Source organism: Tachysurus fulvidraco, chromosome 22 (assembly GCF_022655615.1).
Source record: "Tachysurus fulvidraco isolate hzauxx_2018 chromosome 22, HZAU_PFXX_2.0, whole genome shotgun sequence".
NCBI classification, from domain to species: Eukaryota; Metazoa; Chordata; class Actinopteri; order Siluriformes; family Bagridae; genus Tachysurus; species Tachysurus fulvidraco.
The window spans coordinates 9205236-9216653 of record NC_062539.1 but is presented as its reverse complement, the minus strand read 5'-3'; the positions used below and the strand labels follow the sequence as shown (position 1 = coordinate 9216653).

The 11418-nt window shown below is 39.5% G+C and overlaps 1 long non-coding RNA gene across 1 annotated transcript; it reads left to right on the top strand.

The window, feature by feature from the left end:
* Positions 1 to 8813: 8813 nt before the first annotated feature.
* On the top strand, positions 8814 to 9764 carry LOC125139931. The gene is made up of 3 exons (XR_007139084.1): positions 8814 to 9119; positions 9261 to 9471; positions 9553 to 9764. It is a non-coding gene; the product is annotated as an uncharacterized LOC125139931 (long non-coding RNA).
* The last annotated feature ends 1654 nt before the right edge of the window (positions 9765 to 11418 follow it).

Here is an 11418-nt window from a genome sequence, read left to right as displayed (position 1 = left end):
CATCATAAGAATATGATTACATCAACCACTAGAGCAATCTGTTCTCTTGCCCTTATTCCAGGTAGTCAAAGCAAATCCTGCTCTGGGCAGAAAACAAACTGCTCTGTCTATTTACGTTCCAGGGGTGAAGGTTATGCTACAGATATGGCCAATGCATCTGTCATTCTAGTTATAGACCATCCAGACCATTTCCAGGAAATTGTATGACCTAAATTGGTGCCTTTTTGCATTGTGGTGTGAACAATGCCACTAGAACCCAGTCCACTGCTCAGTTGGTTGAGATTAAATGAAGAGCCCTTTGGGAGCCCTAAGAGACAAAAGAGTAAAATGTTTGAAAAGAGCCAGACCTCCCATTAACACTAGGATCTACATCCACTGATCAGACCATAAAATCTCTGAAACTTTTATCTGATTTTGTTTTTGCAACAGAGGTAGTCACGAAGCAGCATCTTTCTCATTGCTTTTCAGATGCTATATCTAAGCAGAATCGCTTCAACTCTGGGAATCAGGGCCCACTCCACTAGGAGTGCAGCATCTTCTATGGCTTTAGTGTTACGACCGGGTCTAGTCCAGACCGTAACATACAGGTAAAAATAAAAATCAGCACAAAAATAGAAAAGAGAAAAGAAAATAACAGAAAATACATGTCCTTCCCTCGCTCCCTATCTAGCCAAAAACAATAATAAACTGAATAACAAAACTGGCACCGACTTCCTACAAATAGGGTGTATTTACAATGTCCACATATAACCATATTTACAAAATCTACATGGAAAACACATACAACAGGACGCACATACTACAAGGCAGAAAACACCAAAATGACTAAGTCAACCCACAAGTTCGACAATACACCGTGCTTTGCACAACGGGGTAACAGGGCACGCAAGCCACAGCATACAACCACTCAAAACCGGCTTTTTTCTCTCTCTTTCACTCTCGCCGACGTAGTTTAAATGTCCACCTGAAATTCACATCCAGCCAATAGCACGAAGAAGAGGCGGGGCATAGCGTGTCATGTGATGATCGTCCAACAGCATACAGGCGGATACGTGACGTAATTGAAGGGGCTGAAAAGAGAATCAGACACAGAGAGACAAGCAGCCACCAGTGACAGTCCCAAAAATAATAAACAAACTCAAAAAAACATACTAAGGCGTAACATTAGTGAGAGGTGTACCCTTGCACAATGCTTATTCTCTGGCAGGCTAATCCTCTCTGCACATATTTATAGGGTTTGGACTTAACCTCAGGATCCCAGGTCCTTTTTAGACATACATTTTTTGGCAGTGTAGTGGCATAGTCACATTCCTATAATGTCAATACCATTAGGCATCATTGAGTTCATTCAGGAACGAATATCTCAGGTTATGTATGTAACCTGATTTCCTGGGTAGGGGAATGAGATGCTGCTTTACTTTACCATACTTCAGGCATGCCTGAAACATTTCATTTAAGACAGAAAGAATATGGACTTTATGTAACATAGATGCCTTTTTCTTGTTACATTACCTGACTTCTCATTGGTGAATATAATTGCCATGTTTCCACACGTGTTTTAGAAACTAGTCTTAGCATTACCATAGCATAAATGCCATGAAACAAAGTGTCATTCACTCTTTTAGGGGCACTATGCTTCTGGTTTTGTTGGCATTTTCAGGAAGATGTCAGTGTAATAGACACTTTAAGAGCGGAAGCATGTGAACAAATGTGAATATTATTGGCTAAACAAAAGGTCAGCTGACATAGTGACATGCATCAGAAAGACTATAAAAAAGCATCTACCTTATGCTATCCTAAGGTTCTAGTTGTCTGAAGGAAAATGCTGGACATGCCCAACATGTTGCAAGCAAACACAGGGTCTCTTTTCCTTCTCAGGGAACAGGGCTACATACATGGCCAGGGATGTTACTTTTTCTGCAAAGCATGGTAAGAGTGGTGGTTGCACCATGCACTAAGAGTCGAATCCAAACACAGCAAGTGTAATATATTACTAAAAGGTGCAACAAAATATACATTAGCGCATATTGCAAAAACCAAATGTCATGAACAAGGAGCCACAGATTTGGATGAGGCTGTAATAATTGCAGGACGGTCGAAGATTCTAGTGATGCAATAAAGACAGATTACATGCCAGTTAATGCTGCTCACACTAATAATGATGGAGGACTGTACAGAGGAGTGGATAGACTGGCTGAAGAAATGAGGGAGATGAGAATAGAGTTGAGGCTCTTGGGTGATGAGAATCAAAGACTGAAATCCAGAGAGAATTCTAAATTTACAGTATGTATGAGTGGGTTAGACACCACCATCAGTCCAGCTCGGAGAGCCCTTTCACCTGAAAGTAAATTGTTGCAACACAGTGTGGAGCATTAATCGAGTATAGATTTTTGTGATTATAATGACTCATTCCCTTCTCAGTGCCCGGTGAGGCACAGCCCTAGCCCTTGTCCTCACAGACGTGTCAGATATGAGGAGGACACAAGAAAGCATGGAGTGCGTTTCATGTCTGCTGGCAGAAAAAGATGGCCCAATGAGTCCGGAAACGAACTGTATCTGATGTTTCGGCCCAAACAACAGCTATGGTATCCCTTACATGGATGTCATTAATCATGGTAATTCAACATCTGGAAACATCAATGGGTCATAAGCACTGCCCAGGAGCTGCTGGTGTTGTATGTAAAAGGGCTAATTGGACGTGTGGATGTTCAGATGTTAGTATACTCTGGTTCTAGTCTGTCTCTCATGAACGTGGATTTCCGCATGTATCGAGGGCATCCACACAGTTTGTATTGTTTGGGTTTGACTTTCTGTAGTAAAATCACCCCTTACTTGACCTCAGCCATGCAGTCATCCTTGTGAAAAATTTGTTCCAATATGCTGCAGTGTGTCTTTGGCCACCACAATGACTACCTCCCCTCAGCAAGTCAGTTGTACCAGTTAAAGTATGTTCACTCCACATGACTGAGTTAGTGAGGGACTTTGTGGTCTATTTGGAACCTAAAACCTGGAACCTTTTGCAGATTCTTATGGTCCAGTTGTTTCGTATGATATGTTGTATAAAAAACATATTGAAATGGAGAGCCATGTAGCTGGCCTGCTAGCAGATGGCATCACTGAGGAGAACTGTAGCTCCTGGGCATCTTTGAGAAATGTGGAGCCTGCCATTTCTGTGTTTACTACAGACATTTTAGCGGTGTGACTGAATAGGACTCTCACCCTCTGCCCCTGCTGATGATACCCTGGATGCATTGGCAGGCTCTGTGTGTGGTTTAGTACATTACATCTTTATAACCGCTAGTGGCAGGTGGAAGTGGTGGTGAAGGACAAAGAAAAGACAGCATTTAGAACTGGACAGGGCTATACTAATGGCGGTCCATGCTGATGTGCCTCTCTAACTCCCCTGCTACATTTCAGCAGCAATGTAGTTGCACATCTGCATGGTATATCTTGATGATGTTGCCTAGCGGAACGTCTTTCTGTATTTTGTCCAGTATCTGTATTTGTAACAGGGACTGATCTGACGGCTGTTTCGGTACAGCCAACTGATCTGACGGCTGTTTCGGTATCTCAGGGAACAAGGATAACTAGGATGAGCCACGTCCGTCCGTCCGACAACTTGTATGTACAAGGACCTACACTTTTGGTTATTTCCACAGGTTTTGTGAACTTTGTGTGTCTTTTGGGGACGTGTGTTGGTTTGCGTACACGCACTTTATCCCCCACTTGAAAAGTAGGCTTCCGTGCCCCTCGTTTGGCATCGTAGTACCGTTTCATTTGCTTCTGTCGAGTTGATACTCGCTCTCTGACAACCTTGTCTTGGAGGGTACTGGAAGATGGCATGAATACAGTAAGTTTTGTTCTCATTTCCCTACCATACAACAGTTCGAATGGAGAAACACCAGTCGTTGCATGTGGAGTAGAACGGTAAGTTTGCAAAAAGTCCAAGACTGATTGTTTCCATTGTTGCTTTTGTAGTATAATCAGTTGCACCCAGTCTTTAAGAACTTTGTTAAATCTTTCCACCACTCCGTTAACAGCAGGATGATATACCGCCGTTCTTATGTGGACGATATTTCGTTCTTTCAGAAAGTCAAAAAGGACTGAAGAAATCAGCTGAGGACCGTTATCCATCACCAGACATTCTGGGTTTCCATGTCTGCTGAAAACAGAGTTCAGAAATCCAACAGCTGAAGCTGTAACTGATGGTGTAAATGCAACTTCCGGCCATTTTGAGTCAGTAAGTGTAATAGCATATCTGCAGTCATATGCAGCGGTCTCAAATGGTCCAACTATGTCTAAGCCCACTTTTAACCAAGGAGCAATGGAGTAATGGAGAAGCAGAAGTCTTTGCAGTTCTGTCCGACTCTTGGCACAGTGCGCAAGTAGCAATTTGTGTCTGAACCATAAGATCCATGCCTGGAAACCAATACAACTCTTGCAAGCGGTTCTCATGCGCTAAATTGACCATTGTTCTATGTAGAGCCACTGGCACTAAGAAACGTGAACCTCTAAGCACTAATTCATCCATGGCGCACAATTCCTGACGCAATTTGAAGTACGGCAGCAATGTTGGACTCAGTGATTTTGCTGAGGTAGGCCAACCTTTGTTAATCTGAGCTCGCAAAGCAAAAAGTTCAGGGCAAGCTTGTGAAGCAGCTTTAAACTCAGCAGCATTAACAGCAGTCTGTGACATTGAAAGTAGCGCAACAAGTTCAGGCTCAGAATCTGCATCCAAAGCTGTATCGGCTGGCAAGGGTAGTCTTAATAGACAGTCCGGTGTATTATTCAATGGACCTGCACGATAAACATCATAGTTGAAGCACAAGAGACGTGCAGCCCATCTTGATATTCGCATTCCGGCTCTGTCTTTGCCCTTTGTACAAAGCAAAGTAGTTAGAGCTTGGTGATCCGTGCGAAGCGTAAATCTGTGCCCCCACAGATATGTTCTCCACTTTTCAACTGCTGTATTTGCGTGAACACTGCTCCAAGACCATAATCTGAAGCATCAGTCGATATAACAGATGGTAAGTAAGGGTTGTAAAGGGCTAATGCTGGACACTGCAGTGAAAAAATTTTACATCTCACTGTTCCACTCAAACGAACCTTCCTGGCGAAGACATGCACGTATTGGCGCGACTACAGTAGCGTAGTTGGGTATAAACTTATTGTACCAAGAGAGCATGCCTAAGAATGAACGCAAGGTAGTTGCGTCTGTAGGAGCTGGAGCCTGTACTATGGCTTGTAAGTGTTCTGTGTCAGGCTGAACACCTTGTGCAGTCACTAAATGTCCCAAGAAGTCTTTTACACTTTTGTGTGTTTAGTCGTAATCCAGCTGTATGCAATCTTTTCAGCACCGTGTTAAGCACAGCATCATGTTCAGATTCAGTGCGTCCAAAGCAAATGACATCATCAAGATAGTTCTGCACATTTGGTATGAATTTAAGTATGCACTCCATCAATTTTTGAAACACTGAGGGTGCTGAAGCTAGGCCATATGGTACTCTACAAAATCTAAACAGTCCATCATGTGTAATGAAAGCTGTTAGATCACGACTCTCTGGATGCAAAGGTACTTGGTGGTACGCACTCTCAAGAACAATTGTGGAAAAGACTGTGGACACTGCTAAAGCAAACAGTTATTCTTCCGTATGAAGCAAGGGGTAAGAGTCTATTATCACCGCCTTATTCGGCTCTCTCAAATCCACGCACATTCTTATGCCACCTGTCTTCTTCATTGTCACTACTATTGGTGAAACCCATGGCGATGCATCAATGCATTCTATTACACCGGCAGAAAGGAATCTCTCAATTTCCACAGACACAGCTGTTCTCACTGAAAAAGGCAGGCGCCTTAACTTTTGTCGAACTGGCGTGACAGCATCTGAAATTTTCACTTTGTGCAAGAATCCTGTGACACATCCAACTTAGGACATTTCTGCATGCGTAGATAGCTGAAGTACTGACTCTGAAGAGGCGGCATTTGCAGTTGTGACAGGCTCAGAAAGAATCGTATCCCCTTTAATGCATAGTTGTAGTGCTGTTATGAGATCTATTCCTGTTAATGCGGTTCCTTTTTCTACTATGTAGAAATCCACAGCGCATGTATTGCAGTCTTTTTTCACGGTTGCATGCATTAACATGTAGCTACCTACTATCATGTGTGCTGATAATGTATCATATTGCAGTAAAGTAAAAATGTATTAAACATTAGTATACTTAAGGTACATTATCAAATGTGCTAACAGTAGCCCCGTCCCCAGCTCCTGACGCAAGCGGTTCTTAAGTCTAGACCAGCAACGTTTTGGTGCTATTTAAGAACCACTTTTCCTGGTTCGGAGCCGGTGCTTTGGCGGTCGAAACAGAAAGAACTGATTCTAACTTACGCTCTGGCTCCGAACCAGCACTCAAACTGCCTTGGTGGAAAAGGGGCAACGGATTCGCAGATTGCTTACATTTTCCACTAGCTGATCCCAAAACATATCATCAGCATTTGTAAACACACAAGTAGATGACAGTTCTCTCAGTGCAGCAATGTATTGAGTTATCAATTCACCGACTTGTTGTGCTCGTTTCTGAAATGTGTGTCGTTCCAATAAAAGAGCTCGTTTCCTGACCTCCGACCATTTCTGTCCTTGCACATCAATGACTAGTAAGTAATTCTGAAACATCCGCTACCACGTTTTGAAAGGGATAGCAGGTTCTCCCGGAACAGGCAAGAAAAGGTTTGGAAATGGTGCTGACGATCCCATCCTCGTCACCAGTTTGTGGTAGTGTGTCGTATTAGTGAAAGAAGCAATCAAGGTCAACGGAACAATTCTTTACTTTACTCTTTACACATAACACGTGCAACACATCTTCATACTTAAGACTATCTTCTTCTACCACACTACATCTCATCCCATCATTCCCCATACTGCCCCCTATTGTTTAACAGGAGTATAACAAATACAAGTGCATAAGCAGAAGACACCACACTATGGACATCTTGGATTTGCCTGTGACACCTATTGCCTCAAACTGATGGCCGAGGTGATTCGGAGCTAGTGTTGTTTCTAATTTCTGTGTAAAGCACTTTGAATGACCTGTGTGTATGAAATGTGCTATACAAATAAACTTGCCTTGCCTTGCCTAGTGCTGCACATCAAAAATATCCTGTACAACTCCTTACCATCCAAAGTCAGACGGTATGCTTGAGTGTTTTAATGGGACTCTGATTAATCAACTGGCTAAGACACTTTTGACCTATGGTGGGGAATGGGATGATTATGTGAAGCATGTAGCTTTTGCTTACACTCTAAGCACTTTTCACACTGTACTTCCTGACCCATGGATTGGAAGCACAGGTCCCCAGCGATGTACTGTTGTCCACATGCATACCCACAAATTGACTATTCAGCTTCTGTGGAATGTCAGAAAGTGAAAAAGCCAAAACATGGCTCTCCAGTGTACACTGCCTCTGTCAAGTTTGTAAGTAGTAAGTAGACAGATCTAATATAATTTTTAATAATGTTTTTTTTTTTAATAATGTGTAAGTAATGTGAAGCGTTTGTGATGTGTGAACTTGTTATAGCAGTAATTATATAACTACTATTGCACAATAATATGCACACTAATTATTAAAGTGATAGTTAAAATAAATGAAAACTCTGTCATCATGTACTGACCCTGAAGTTGTAAACCTGTATTAATTTGTACTGCTGAAAAAAAGGAGACATTTTGAATCATGTTTTACCCAGTGTTGGGGCACCATTCACTTCCATTGATTCACATCTATTTTTTTCTACTATGGAAGTCAATGGTGCCCCATTGTTTGTTTACTGTTTGGTTACCAGCATTATTTAATCATTTCCCTTTGTTTTCAGCAGAACAAAGAAATTTGTACAGGTTTGAAACAACTAAAGGGTGAGTAAATGATGACAGTATTTTTCATTTTGGATGACATATGCCTTTAAACACATTAAATTTAAAATAGTGGTTATGTTTTATTGTCACTGAATGAATGTCATGCATAATCACAAACCATTAACTTAAAGGGGTCATGCTTAAAGGGGTTTTTATTATTTTATAATGTTTCCTGAGGTGCACCTATAATATGATTTTTACATACAAATTGTTAATGTAGAAATAAATAGCTATTTTGAAAATTTCTGTGTGACATAATAGATTTGAAATATTTTCAGTCTGAAAACTGATATTATAATGCCTTTTATTTATTTATTTATTTATTTATTTATTTATTTAGAACACTAAAACCATTAGTGTGAAGCAGTGTGATGTGGATGTGTACATGGCAAGACAACAAAGTAACCAGCATGTTTTTGCCCCTGACAATGTCGAAATGTGCATGGCATTAAAATCCTCTTTGAGATCTGCGTTCCTCCCCTTCCCCTGCCCCTTCAGGTTCTCTCACGTGGTATCCTATAATGTTCCTTCCTATCTCTTGTTTCTTTTCTCTTGACAGACCCAAAGGAAAAGGGCAGTGATTCTCAAACCACAGAGAAATGTTACCCAAATGATTGCTGATGAATATCAAGCCACAACTTTGACAGAGACTCAGAAAACTTAAAGAAATCAAGGAGGAAAAATTAAAAAAGGACAATGAAAAATTAAGAACAATGTTTATTAAAGGCATGTATTACAGTTATTTTATTGGTGTGGTAAATCAGCAATCAGCTATCAAGGCTTTTAAATCATTTCAGTAATTGTTGAACTGCAATTCTGTTTCATTATTATTTAACTTTGTATGTAAAGTTGAGAAAAAGAGTTTAATATTTTTGGTAATTACATTATCATCAAGTATATGAAAAGAAACCTGAATCCAACCTCTGTATCATTTGATATTACATATCTTCGTTAAACGCATCATTTTGAATGATATGTATGCATAATAGGATGTAGTTGAGTGGGTAGATGCATGTAAGAAATTGCTTTATCATATTTCTCTTATGTATTTATTTATTTATTCTTTTTTTTGTTGTTGTTGTTAGAACTATCAATTCTGATAACTGAAGTGAAGACAGCCCTGACATCTCATTGTTCATCAGTGCTATCAGTCAGCTCTGACTTGGAAGGTGGAAAGAGTTTCCCTGCAGAGCACTCCCCACCAAAAGGAACAGGTACAGTAGTGTACTAGTTTATCTAGTCAATGAAGACTGCACTTTTCAAGTAACCATTTGATAATCAGTATTTATATAAAACTATTGCCACAATTGCCAAAACTTCATAATGATTTGTTTCTGTACTCTTCTCAAAATCAGGTGGAAATTTCTCCTGGTTCATGTGTATTCATAGACAGACTGGCTTAGGCTGTGGTCCAGAATGCAGACTCCACCTCCTGTTTTTTAAGGACACTCCTGACAGCATTGTTCCCATTTGACGTGTCCATTGTGAACAATCTTTGAGGGACATCCAAGTATTCTGGGCCACAATGCCAGGCTCTTGACAAAATATAAGTGGATGTTATCTACAGTAAGTTTCAAATCAGAGTATTCTAATTATGTGATATGCAACCTTGCTTCCTAAAACAGCAATGTTTTGCCTTTTTTTCAGTTGTCACACAGGAGCAATGCTGCAAAAGTGGCCCATGTGGCATCCTCCAACATTGGTGCAATGCCAAACGTACTTAAAAAAGAAGAAGAAAAAACAGACACATCCAGAAACCTTAATGCTCTTTGATGTTTGATTTCCATGACATGTGTTTAAGGTATTATGTTGTTGTTTTTGGTGTGTTCTATTTTTCTTGAGCAAAGTTTGCTTTCAAGCAGGGATGTCCAACAATTAATCACAAATAATTGTGTATTAAATAAAGGTCTTTGTTTAGGCAATATGTGTGTGATTTTTGGATGTATAAATACACAAATACATAGATAAATTTAAGAAAAAAATTATATTCATATATAAATTATTCAGATTAACATAGATGCAGATTTAAGAAATATATACATCTATATAAATATTAATAATTTATATATGAATATATTTTTTTCTTAAATATATACCTCAACATGTGTATTTGTTTAAGACCATAGCCCAAAAATAGCTCAAAAAAGGACTCAGTAGTGAGTAGCCCCGCCATTCTTGTTGATAACTTCAAACACATTTTGGCCTGCTTGATGCAACTGTTTCCAGAAGGCTGGTGGTGAAGATGGCTTCATGAATGGCAGCTGCAGTCTGCAACAGTTTTTTTCATATAGGAGATGACATAATAGACAGACAATTCATGCAGACACACCAAAAGGAAGAAAGCTTGGAATCACGTGACGTAGATGCTCTTTTATGTTTTTGCTGACATGCATTGCTATATCACCTGACCAGGTTTCAGCAAAGAAAGAATATATTAGAATAATACAGCTTTGAGTTTCAAAAGGGAGCCTTAATTTCTATTGTTGGTTTTCTCAATTAGAAATAATGACAAAGTCATACAATCATGAAAAAAGGCATTTATTGACATGGGTTTGTTTTGATGAACATGTTCTCTCTGCATAAAGCATAAATCTTTGTTGTCAGCAACATTTATTGAGAATCATGCTTTGTTTAATTCAGTATTTGATATTTACAGTACATAGTGGATTGTTACTCTGCCACAAGGAAATCACCCTGAGACATTATAGGGTTTCATCTAAATAGAGTTATCCCTCTTTTGACATTCTCCCAAGTTGTATTCCTAGCTAGGCTTATGCTGGAATTTATTGATTTTTTTTTTAAAGTCAAGGTCTGGAGGTTGCTGATTCAGATATGTTATCAATGAGGAACAGAATATTTGCTGACTTACAGTACATGTTGAAACTTTCTCTAAGTAATTTCCCCCAGTGCTTTCTGGGCACAGAATGTATTCACATTCCCTAGGTAAATCACACTGAAACATCTGCATGGGTTTTCCTAAAAGATAAATCATGTAGCACTGTAGTCTGTTGCTTAGTTATGTGCATACATGTGCATTGGAGAGATAGCAAAAGCAGAAATAAGGCATTCCATTTTATGTCTCTCTATTTCTTTGTGTGAATGGGAGTGTTTTAATATACTTGAAAGTGTTTGGAATTTATTAAAGCTCTATGGTCGCTAGGCAGGGAAGGCTTTTCTTTTCTAACCCCAGCTGTATTTTGATATTTGAGCTCTTGGTAATTGCAGAGGACCTGGCAGCTTAGAAACATGTCCTCAATTAATAGATTGTATGCTAACTAATAGTGTACATCATACAGATACTCTTAAGCCCTGCACTAAAACAGGTACTTATCCATTCTACTTATTGTTTATTAGTTTTTTGTATTAGCAAAAGTCTTTTAAAATCAAATAAATTGAGTTAAATTCAATACAATTAAACTGAACTGTATTAAACATTTTAGAAAGTCTGCTTGTCACATAGGTTAGAAATGTTCTAAGATCACATCCAAGAATTAAGTTTTTGGAACAGCAGTT